Source organism: Pleurodeles waltl, chromosome 5, assembly GCF_031143425.1.
Source record: "Pleurodeles waltl isolate 20211129_DDA chromosome 5, aPleWal1.hap1.20221129, whole genome shotgun sequence".
Classification (NCBI taxonomy): Eukaryota; Metazoa; Chordata; class Amphibia; order Caudata; family Salamandridae; genus Pleurodeles; species Pleurodeles waltl.
The window spans coordinates 8,920,435-8,933,449 of NC_090444.1; positions in this window are offsets into that span (position 1 = coordinate 8,920,435).

Sequence of the window (13,015 nt, forward strand, 5' to 3'; positions counted from 1 at the left end):
CTTAGTGAGAGTTAGACCGATTGGTATTGTAAATGACAATGTCTTTTACTTATGTGTTATGAAGTAGAGTGGATGTATGTGATGTGGAGTGGAATTATGTGGATTGGAATTGTTAGTTGTGGAATTGTGTGGCGTGGAATTATGTGGTCAGTAATAATGTGATATTGCGTGTATTGTAATTTTGGGGAATGGGATGGAGTGTAATTCTGTGGAATGGTATTTTGTGTTCTGGAGTGGTGTGTAGTAGGTGTAATTCTGTGGTGCTCTGTTACATTTTGTGGCATGATGTGGAATTCTGTGGTGTGGATTGGATGTATGTGGTGTGGTGCATTTTCTTTAGAAGTGTCTTGTTTCTGGAAACCTATGTTATTGTTAAAGACGAGTATGTTAAAAAATGCCCTTGTTTCTTCTGCAATTCAATGTACATAAACACTTTCGGTATGTGTCTGCCGTCAATGGGGGCGTCCTACAGGATAGAACCTGTTACGGGGATGGCAAACACATTAAACATGTCACTGGAAGTCACAGTACAGCAAAAAAAAAAAGCAATTCACATTACAACCACAGCTTTAATATCAAACTAAGTGAAAGCTTAGTGACAGCCTCTTATACATCTATACGAGCGAAGTGTGCAGCTCTGGGACAGCTCTATGGAGAGCACAGCTCACTGACAGCCCCACACAGCCTATGCACACAGCTAACCTTGCAACTCCGGGTAGAATATTAGCAGTGCGCATGTGCAGGGGAGGCTCTTTATATCATTAATGGACACACATAAACATAAATGCAAAATCCGCTCTCAGAGTGGCCTCCTGCACCAGTGCACTGTGCTCTGGCCAGAGCATGTCTGCCCAACAGCCTCATTATCAAGGCGCTAGAAAGCCCATCCTGCCCCCCCAGGGACGCGCATCCCAGGATTCATTATAGCTATCAGATGTTAAAGGGCTGGAGGGATGAAGGGACTCTTTGCAGAAGTCTGCTGCATTCTAAAAGTAGCAACAGTTACGCTCTCATGTCCAGTCGCTCACAAGTTGTCATTTGGGTGAGGAAAGGGGTTCTGCTGGAAAATGCAACCACAAGATCCATCAAATAAAGAAAACGCTTATAGGAATCCCCACCTTGCGATCCCAACAGAGAAAGAGTAGCGCTATGAAAAAGGAAGCGCCTGCAGCTCACCTGATGGAACTCGCTTTCACTGACTGTCGCAGCTCCAAGTCATTTGTTTTTTTAAAAGATACCTTTGAACAGACTCGAGGTTTCTGCTTCCCACGCTGCAGCCACACCAGACTCCATTTCCAGTCAGACTCCTAGGAAATGCGATTACCACAAATTGAAGTTTGGTGGTAGGCATGTGCAATTTTTAAAAATACATTAAAAATGCATTTTTAAAAATGAAATGTAGTGCACACATGCCCTAGGGCATGTGTGCGCTATGTAAGTCCGCAAATATTTTTTTTGGTTGCATCAAAGGGGGCCTTGGGCCCCCAGCACCCTGGGATTTGCATTACCTAATTTGCAAATTCCTAACATGAATTTGCAAATTTGGAAAGGCAAAACCCCACACCTATGGGCCTACAGGCCCATAGGGATGAATGGAGTACCATTCCCTAATTGCCATTCGCTAATAGCAATTGCGATTTCTAAGAAATCACTATTACCGAATCGCAATTTTCATACATCCCATTTTGCATTTCTTAAATAGCAATTTTTTAAAATTCGCTATTTAAGAAAGGCAAACCGGGAGTGTGATACATCTAGGGCCTGATGTAGCAAGGCATTAGCGCCTCGCAAATGGCGAAAAACGCCGTTTGCGAGGCGCTAATGCCTGTGCGCGATGCAGAAACACATTTTGCGAGTCGGAACCGACTCGCAAAATGTGTTTCCGACTTGCAAATAGGAAGGGGTGTTCCCTTCCTATTTGCAACTCGTACCGCGATGTAAGTTGATTTGTGACCGCAAAAGCGGTCACAAATCAACTCGCAGTTACCATCCACTTGAAGTGGATGGTAACTCATTCGCAAACGGGAAGGGGTCCCCATGGGACCCCTTCCCCTTTGTGAATGATCACAAAAATAATTTTTCAGAGCAGACAGTGGTCCAATGGACCACTACATGCCCTGAAAAATACCGAAACAAAAGGTTTCGGTTTATTTTTCAAAGTGCAGCTCGTTTTCCTTTAAGGAAAACGGGTTGCACTTTGAAAAAAAAAACCTGCTTTATTGAAAAGCAGTCGCAAACATGGAGGTCTGCTGACGACAGCAGGCCTCCATGTTTGCGAGTGCCCATAGTCGGTATGGGGCCGCAATTTGCGACCCACCTCATTAATATTAATGAGGTGGGTCATTGCGACCCCATACCGACTCGCAGAAGGTGTCTGAGACACCTTTCTGCATGTGGTTTTGCGAGTTGCAATTTGCGAGTCTCTATGACTCGCAAATTGCAACTCGCAAAACCATACTTACCTACATCTGGCCCCTAGTCCCTAGCTGCTTAATCTCACACCACTTCTGGAATGAAGACCGATGATGATTGTAAGATTTCAGAGTTGACCCCTTCCTAGATGCCTGAATTGTTTTAGCCAGCCCGCCTGGAACACCTAACCTTTTCAAACCTAACCTCTCAATTTCCAAGCCGTCAGTGGAAAACGTTGAAGAGACCTCAGGGACAATGGCGGAAATACTATGTGAGGTGGAATCAGAGGAAGTGCCCACTCCTGACCCTCGTTCATGCTCACTATCAGAGGAAACCAGGATGAGCGGCTCCAAGCTGGAGCAATCAGAACCATTGATGCTTTGTCTGTCTTCACCCTCATGAGAAACCTCGCTATCAAAGGGAATGGGGGAAAGGCATACAACATCCCCTTAGGCCATTGACAGGAAAGAGCATCTACATTCCAAGAGCCCTTCTCCCAGACCCTGGAATAAAACACCGACAGAAGGGAATTGTCCTGGCTGGCAAAAAGATCTTTCACCAGAGTCCTCCATTTCTTGCAAATTTCCGCAAAAACCAGAGGATCCAGATGATAGTCCCGAGATGATGGATACATCCTGCTTAAGTTGTCTGCTCTCTGATTTGAAATCCCTTGAATATGAATAGCAGACAGACTCTGTAGATGTAACTCTGCCCACAGAAAAATCAGAGTTGCACAGCCCATCAGAGATGTTGAACTTGTGCCCCCTTGTCTGTTCAAATAAGCTTTTGTGGACATGATTAGAACCTCTTTGCCACCCAACATTGGAGCAAAGTGAAGTAGGGCTTGATGGACTGCCTCAATTTCCCTCCAATTGGATGACCTCCTCATCTCTAGAGCTGTCCATTTGTGTTGAACTGAAATTTTGTCCATCCGCACTCCCCATCCAGCCTTGTGCGCCAAAAATCAATGCACAGCCTGCCAGAAACGATGCACAGCCATTTTGTGACTGAGAAATTGCTGCACAGCCAAACCATAACGACACAGCCCAAATTCCTGAGTGAAGATTCAATGCAGCAACTGCCTTGCGACATAAAATTTGACGCACAGCCCTCCCGGATCGACGCATAGCTGAACCGGAATGACACAGCCGATTCCCTGAGTGGAAAATCGATGCCAAAAGACCAGGTGGTCAAAAAGATTGAGAAAGCTCTAAAGAGGTCATATACAGTGTTAGACATGGCAGCCTTAAGGTGGTTATCACCCAACTTTTTGCCTGCCTCCCTGCACTTTTCTGACACTGTTTTTGTTGGTTTTAGGACTCTGCGCACTTTACCACTAGTAACCAGTGCTAAAGTTGTCGTAGTTTGGACTCTTTCTCTGGGCAAGACTGCTGGTTTAAGGATGACAGTACTTCTGTTTGTAGGTGACTGCGTCTTTCCTATAACAAGTCGCAACTGTTATCCCAACCTTACCGGCTCACTAGCAGCACCTCACCAGAAACGCAATAGTAAAAGGTGATTTATGGCAGCCGTTTACGCATGGACTCGAAAATGAGATATCTCAGGGAGTGTCTTGGTTAAACGGAGATTACCCTTTTCTCACAGATATATTATGTCTCATACAAACACAGGCAATGACACAGATGCAGTAAAGTTACAATAGCTTTTTATTTAACATAACTGCAATTTGCGATAAATTGCATGGACTGCAATGATTAGGATAATGAATATAGCAAGTAACAGTATTGTGAACACAAGAGTCATTGTTACGAAGACCCCCACCATTTTGCAATACATAGGAAAGATATATGAGATGTAAGATGTCCTAATACCCTAATAAAGAAGGCCTAACCTCCTACCTAAAGGAGAGCTGGGTTTGTTAAACCTAATCTGCCAATGCCGTGTCCCTGGGTGGAGCCCCCAGCCCTCGTTACCTTGGAATGAGGTCTCTATCTCAGACTCCGCATGGACACGAAGACTAGGTCAGCGTCAAGACGACTACAGCATCGGTATCAGCGATGGTGGTGATGCCCTCTGGTCGGAATCCCTCTGATTATCTATCTAAAGTGTGATATATTTATACAGATCTACAAGGTCCCCTGACGTAGGTGTATTCCTAAACAATAGATAACAGGCATGCTTGGGAGGGCTATTAATATCAACAATCCCTCGAAAGTATAGAGAGGGAAAATCCCTAAGTGTGAACACCTACTGTTTGTTTGTCTTTGGTGCTTGATCTTGACGCCTTGCCGCGGTGACACTGATAATGTAACTCATAACAAGTGGCCTAACTATAAACAAGGCAGCCATCTTAGAAGAAATAAATAATTAAATGGGCTAAGACAGAGCAAGCTAAGTAGGTTAAAAGCCACTAGGTGACGGGGGCACGAGTCTACAAGCCAGAGGCTAAGCTAACTCCTGCTATCCCATTAAAACGAACTAGGATTCACTACACCCTCCCCATTGCCGTAACAGGTATGATGAAGGTACAGGAACCCAAATGCTAAAACATTGCTCCTGAACTAAAAGCTAAATGCTAAAACAAGCCAAAAAAGCATTTGCATGTGTTAAAAATATGTTAAAACAAATCTGTTTAAAAATACATACAGAGATGTTAATGTCAACTATGACAAGTACAGCGTGCAACAGCAAATGTCATTTTAATTGCATAATTTGGAATCGGGAATGGCAAGTCAATTCATCAAATTATGTGTTATACGCATGATCTTGAAGAATGTAATCGAAGTCACCAGTCAAGGATCTCAAAATGAGTCAACATCGTCCGAAGTTAAGTCTAGTGCTGGGCGGACAAACGGATCCACAGAGCAGAAGTGAGCCGTATTTCCTGGTGTATCGTTACTCGTTGCAGTGTCCTCATCCATGGTAGATCTCACAACGGAAGGCTCATAGGTGGCCTCGTGGAGCAACCTCAGTCTCAAAGGGCATGACCGTGTATGAACCCTCATCGGCGACATCAGCAGTTCGTGGTCCACAGGAGATGTCGGTGCAACAGCAAGACAGACCATAGGCAGATGTTCAAAGAGACACCATATGCAGTGGAAGACTGGTTGTACACACCAGAGAAGTGGCCGATATGACAACGACCAGTCAAGCTCCAGTTCCAGCAGCAAAGGTGCACCGAAGATCCGAACCATGCGCTCACCGCACAGTGGAGTTGGCGGGAGCGGCTCCATTGCTCTGTGTTGCTGGAAAGAAACAACCACTGCAAATCAGAAGAAATAGCAGTAGTAGTCCGCCAATTAAAGCCAAAATAATTGGAAAGCCACCAAACACACTTGAAAAGAGAGAATGGATGGCTGATGGGATGACTCCGAAGACAGTCTGGAAGATGGACATGAAACCAGACCCGACAGCCTTAAAGAAATGAACAATCCCAGTGGTGCTTGAAGCATTGAATATTCTGGATACCAGCTCTCCAAAGTGTTTGGGGAAATTGGTATTTAAAAGGGATTGTATCTCGGCTGATGATCTCGCAATCTGGAGAGCATACGTCTCTTTTGCGGATGTCAAGGCGACCTGTCTCTGAAACAATAGCGCCTTTAGCCTACTCAGCTTGTCATAGTTCACATTAATAGTATCTATGTGGGGCCACATGTCAGATACCTTTATCTCTCGTGTGGGGGGAAACAAAACATGTCCACAACACGTAACGACCTTCGTGACCGAGATTGCGTAGGCAATTCCAGGTCGCAAGCCGCAACAGCTTTGATCGTTCAGTACCACATAACTTCCATTGGAAAGTACATGAAACACTGGACGAATCAAGGGGATGGGAGTACCCTTCAGAAAACAGGCCAAATTCGCGACCCCCGCATTGCAAAGACCGTGAAGAGACACCTGTTTGCATATCATAGAATGACGAACAGCAGTCTCACAGTCGCTTCCGCTAAGAAAGACCTCCCTTTCACCGTTCAGACATCTATAGTCAAAGTGCAACTCCCACTCTTCCTTAATAAAGCTATCTCCTAGCTGCTCATATCGTCCCACTGCAAGATGTTTCAGGAAGCTCCAGAAATGAAAGGTCGAAATCGGTAAATTAATAATGCTGTGTAAGAGCCAGATAGTTGAAGGACTTTCTGCTACCGTGAAGGGCAACTTATCTAATTTCTCTACTTGAAGCAGGGTGAAACTAGCCTCCCTTTTAGCCATTGTCTCTTGTTCCCTGGAAAAATTAAAAGCAGTGAAGAATTCACTCCCATTAATATACTTCCATGGAATGCAGCCACTTTTCAGTGTCTGTAATGTCCAACCTATCTGCATGATGGAACGTAGCTGTGTTTGCCCATGATATAACTGGAACAAGTCTGTCTGAGTGATATCAATAGCAGACGACACTATATTTGATAGTGAATAAATCCTGTTGGACAGTGTATTCATGCCATTGTCGACAACAGCTAATGTTTTTTCCAAATTTTCTTTATCTAGTTGCCTCAAATGCGCAGAAGCCCCAATCTGGGAAAGTTTCCAAATTTCATTGTACATAGCATATAAAAACCTTTTCGAGCGCTGTTTTCTAGGACCCAGCAGAAAATCCTGCAAGTCTATACTGTCAGAAAGAGTGTTCAGGTGTTTCTTAACTGCTGTTAACGTGTTCGTTTGCACCCATTGCTGGCACAGCTTACCCACACTGTATGTTGTAACTATACCTGTATGTTGACCTGATATAAAGCGAGGGTCAGGTCTGTTAATTGAAAAAAACCCTGAAGAGTTCAAGAAACGCCTTTGACACTCATTAGTGTCGGTGGGCCTTACCAACCACCCGCCGGGACTGGAAAGTGAAGAATTATAGGTACCAGCCTTAACCATTGCATCTAGCCTGTCCTCTGTGATATTAAGGAAGTGTTGCCAATCTTTAAATTTTGCCGGAGTAGGGATACTGGGCGTATTTAGATCTTTAATTTTTGCTAACCCCAGACAGGATGTCTGCTCAATAGTGTCATTTAAGAAAATCATTTGCACAGGAATCAGGCATGCTCGAAACAAAGCCTCCCTACCCTGTATCTGCCAATCTTGTGTTCCCCAGACACTTTTCAAGTCAATAGTGCTCTTCCAATATTCGTAACCCTCAATCGAGAGCCGGGAAACAAAGGGATCTGAATAAATCAGTTTTGTATCTGTTAGCAAAATTTTCCTAATTTGTGCCGGAGGTATTTTAAAATAATACGACTCTGATTTTCTTGTATCATGCCCAGAAAAGTATGTACATTTATCGCTATAATACTTTGGACTCCCCACCTGTGGTGTCGAACAGTGTTCCCACTGTGTGTAGTTCAAGAGAGGCCTATATCTAGTGGCACGGTGTAGGTAGTGATGTCCCCAATTGTTATAGCAGAACATATCCCCATAATTCATTGTATAATCATATACATCATCACTTTCTTTTTTTTTTAAGTTTCAAAAGTTTTATTAAGAATATATAAGGCGATACATACAGCATATAAACAAACTGTTTAGCTTTCAAAACATTGTTTTTGTTCTTTTACCACAATTATTTCCATTGTGAGCATATATGCATATACTGTCAGGTAAGTAAAAATTCCCAGTTGCATAGTTGAGTTTTGTACCCTTATTTTGAAGAAAAGTGGAGAACATGTGGGGGGGGGGGGTGGTAAAGGGAGGGGGAGCGAGGAAAGGGTTGTGTGGGAGGGGTTGATCTTGGTATAGGGGAGAGACGAAATAGTCATATGAAATGAGGAGGGGGAGAGAAAGGGAAGAAAGAGGAAGAAAGAGGAAGGGTAATCGCGGGGGAATGTAGAATGAAGAGACTCGAGGTAGGCAGGGGTCTTTGTATCCTGAGACTAGCTTGTTCAGGCCTAAGAGTAGATCGTTCTGTACTGCTCCGTCTGTAGCAAGGTATTATCTAGGGGTAGATAGTATGTATGTTAGATATGGTAAGGTCGGTTAGAGAGTGTCTACGTCTTATATGAGTTGATTTCTCAGTCCTTGTTAGTGTTAGGAAGCGACTTGTATTACTATGTTGGGTAGTTCAGGGTCTCGTGCATATGACAAAATTAGAGGCCTTTGGATTGATAGAGAGAGAGAAAAAAGAGAGAAAGGGGAGAGGATAGCGTAGCTAGGGAGAGAGAGAGGGGACAGTGGGAGATTAAGGGGGTCATTCTGACCCTGGCGGTAAATACCGCCAGGGTGGAGGTTGGCGGTAGCACCGCCAACAGGCTGGCGGTGCTCCGCCGGGAATTCTGACCGCGGCGGTACAGCCGCGGCCAGAAGCGAAAAGCCGGCGGTGTACCGCCGACTTTCCGCTGCCCATGGGAATCCGCCATGGCGGCGCAGCTTGCTGCGCCGCCATGGGGATTCTGACACCCCATACCGCCATCCTGTTCCTGGCGGTTCGCCCGCCAGGAACAGGATGGCGGTATGGGGTGCCGTGGGGCCCCTGGGGGCCCCTGCAGTGCCCATGCCAATGGCATGGGCACTGCAGGGGCCCCCATAAGAGGGCCCCACAAAGAATTTCAGTGTCTGCCCTGGTGCAACTGCACCCGTCGCACCTTCCCACTCCGCCGGCTCCATTCTGAGCCGGCGTCCTCGTGGGAAGGGTGTTTCCCGCTGGGCTGGCGGGCGGACTTTCGGCGGTCGCCCGCCAGCCCAGTGGGAAACCCAGAATGACCGCCGCGGTCTTTTGACCGCGGTACGGTCTTCTGGCGGTTCCCGCTTGGCGGGCGGCTACCGCCGCCCGCCAAGCTTAGAATCAGGGCCTAAATGTGTTTCCGGAGTCTAGGATTCTCAGAGGGTGATTGGTAATTGATATTCCCTAATCATTGATCATTGAACATTGATCATCCGTTGGTCATCCACCAGCCGCTTCATGGTCTCTTCAAGAATGGGCGCCAGACCTCCTCAAATTGTTCTGCTTGGTCCTGTAGGTTATAAATCACTCGTTCATGGGTAGCCGTTTGATACATGGCCGTCATCCATTCTGTGGGTGTGGGGGCAATGCTAGATCTCCAGTGCCGGAGTATGCATATTTTGGCCGTGGCAAGTGCCGTGTGGATTAATCGTTTATGTGTCCACGATAGAGAGGGATACGGACGAATGTCATGTAGAATGATAAATGCTGATGGGGTCGGTTTTGGTATCTGTATGAAGTCCGATAAGGCGAGGCGTACCGGGTCCCATAGTGACTGTACCGTTGGACAGTGGCATAGAATATGAAGTTGGTCACAATATGGCTCTGTGCATCTCCAACAGTTCGCGTGAGGTATCAGCCCTGCCCTGAAGAGTTTAACGGGGGTCCAGTATCACCCCTGAAGGATTTTAAATAGGCAAAATTTCAGGCGTGCGTCACGTACGCCCCTGTCGAGGGCTTCTAGAATGTCTGGCCATTCTTCGTCCGTGTAGGTTATCTCTAGTATATCCTGCCACTTTAAGCGTAGTCGTTCAAGTAAAGGCTGAGAATAAAGGTGGTTAGTTAATTCGGCATAGAGGCCAGCCATAACGCCTTTTTGTCGGCCCCATTTCTGAATATAGGTGACGATGGGTGAGGTTTTGAGCATCCACGGGGGGTTCCTAATGTTCTCCGCATACAGTGTTTGAGCTGTAGATATCGCCACTCCTGGTTACTTTGGATGCCGAATTCTTCCTGGAGGGAGGCGAATGTGCGGAAGCTATCTCCATCTATTATGTGAGATATATTGTGGATACCTGCCTCGGACCATTGGGGCCATCTGAGAATATTCCCTCCTATTTTAATGCTTTTATTCCCTGCTATGGGAGCCTGAGTATGCAGGGAGGGGTGTACTCCTAGTAGTCGATGGGCTCTGCACCACGCTGTGTTTGTAGCCTTGAGGATGGGGTTAGCTAAGGGAACATGGTTGGCGTATGTTCCTCCCATCTCCGTACACTGTCCATATAGGAGTTTCTCTGTGATCACCCATTGCGGTGGATCGGCTATATCCGGAAGTATATATATTAGCTGTGAGAGTTGTAGGGCTAGAGAGTATTGTTCTACCGAGGGTAGTCCTAATCCTCCGTAGAGCCGTCGTGCCAGTATTATTGCAGGTTTCAGTCTTGGGCGTGAGGAGCCCCAGACGAAGGCCCTTATGGATGCGTCTATTAATCGGAGTGAGGAAAGAGGTATCTGTAGGGGGAGCATGCCTAGCACGTATGTGAAGCGTGGTAAGGTGACCATTCTGACCGCCTGTGTCCTGCCCCACATGGACAGGCCTAGTAGGGACCATTTGGCAAAGTCTTGTTTCATTTTAGATATAAGGGGGTCTATGTTGTCTCTGACCATGTGTTCTAGACCTCTGTTAATGAACGTTCCTAAATATTTAAGGCGGGTTGGGGTCCATTTGAATTGGAGGCCATGTATCGCTGCCCTCGTCGTTATGCGGGATAATGGTAGTGCCTCACTTTTATCCCAGTTTACCCGATATCCGGATAGGGATGCGAAGTCTTCTATAGTGGAAAGTAGTGCTGGGAGCGAGGTTTCTAGATCGGACATTGTTAACAGAATGTCGTCTGCGTAGAGATATATTTTGGATACGCCCCCGGTGATATGGATCCCTTTTATTTGGTGAGAATTTCGTATGGTGGCAGCTAGGGGTTCCATGGCCAATAAAAATAGAAGTGGCGACGAGGGGCATCCCTGGCGTGTGCCCCTTCCGATAGGGAATGGGTCTGACATGATGCCCCCACAGTTAACCTGTGCTGTGGGATGGTCATATAATAAACGCACTTTAGAGATAAATTGTTCCCCCAGGCCAAAATGCTTCATGGTTGTGAATAGGTAGGACCACTCAATGCGGTCGAATGCTTTCTCCGCGTCTAGGGACAGGGCTAGGGCTTCGTCAGGTAATTGTATGGATTCTAACAGTGTATGGCAAAGAGTTCGCATATGATTTCTGGAGGTACGGCCTGGTACAAATCCTACTTGGGTATTGTGAATCAATGATGGTATCACCTTGCGTAGCCGCGCTGCTAGAACACTGGCTAGGAGTTTGACATCCCCATTCAAAAGGGAGATAGGACGGTAACTGCCGCAAAGAAGGGGGTCTCTCCCTGGCTTAGGCAAGATGACAATCGTGGCTTTATTGGATAGAGCGCCCAGGGAGCCTTCTTGACATGCTTCCGTCAGTGCTTCATGTACTGCGGTTATTGCCTCTTCCCCAGCCCATTTATAGAATTCCGCAGGGAATCCGTCCTCTCCTGGTGATTTATGGTAGGGGAGGCTTTTTATAACTTGGGTTATCTCTTCTTTGCTTATGTTACCGTCCAAGAGGGCCCTGCCTGCCTCAGACAGACGGGGCAGATTGGCCGCGGTAAGGAATGTCTCCATTTGTGTTTGATCTGTCGTTGTTTCAGGAGTGTACAAATGTCGGTAGTACTTGGCGAACTCGTTTACAATGTCTTGTGGGCGAGTTAGTACTGCTCCTGAAGAAGATGTTATGGCCGCAATGGCAGAGGTTGCCTCTCTTTGTCGGAGCTGCGCCGCTAGGAGGCGACCTGCTTTTTCCCCTTGTTCGTAATGGGGGCCTCGCAATTTTTGCAGTGCGTATTCCGCCTGAGATGTATAGAGTTCATTGTGTGCCATGCGGGCCTGTTCTAAGGCGTGTCGCAGCCTAGGGGATGGTTGGGCGGTATATTGTTTAGTGAGGTCCTGTATCGTGGTCTCTAAGGTGGTTTGGCGGGCTATTCTGTCTTTGTTGGCCAGTGCTGCATCTCGCATCATATTCCCTCTTAGGGTTGCTTTTGCTGCCGCCCATAGGATCCTTTTTGAGGATACAGTGCCTGTATTCTCGGCCATGTATGTAGCTACATGAGCTTTTAATTGTTCCTTCCCTTGGGGAGAGCGATATCTGTGTACAGCCAATCGCCATGGTTTACGACCAGAGAAGGAGAGTCCCACCTGGATCCAGATTAGTATTGGGGAGTGATCTGAGAGCCCGCTATCTAGGATGCAGGTGTCTTGTATATGAGGGATTACAGTGTGTGATACTAAGAAATAATCCAGACGCGATTGGGTGCCATGGACGGTGGATAGGAAAGTATATTCCTTATCTTTCGGGTGTTGTATTCTCCAGCAGTCCACCAGACCGACGTCGGTGGTCAGGTCTGTCAGAAGCGCTCTGTCGTGATTGTTACATATATCAACAGGGCCTGTCCTATCCATTATGGCGTCTTGGACGAGATTCCAGTCTCCCCCGATTATGTATCGAGTAGTTCCGATTTCTGTCAGGAGGCGATTTAGCTGTAGAAGGAATGGGCGTTTTGGGCCGGTTGGTGCGTAAATGGATCCCACGCATAAAACAGTGTCCCCTAGTTTTAGTTTAGCAAATATATACCTTCCTTCCGTATCATTCCAGGTTTTAATGATAGTGGCCGGGAGGGATTTACGTACTAGTATCGCCACTCCACATTTGCGGGGTCCGTTACTTCCAGATTCCTGACTCGTCGGACGGCAACTGAAGGCAACCCTCCCTACCCAATCCCGTTTAAGTTTACTGGATTCCAGAGTGTCAAGGTGAGTCTCTTGAATCAGAGCTATATCTGTTTTTTTAGATTGAAGATAGGACAGTATCTTTTTCCGCTTAACATAGCTCGTCATGCCGTGTACATTCCAAGA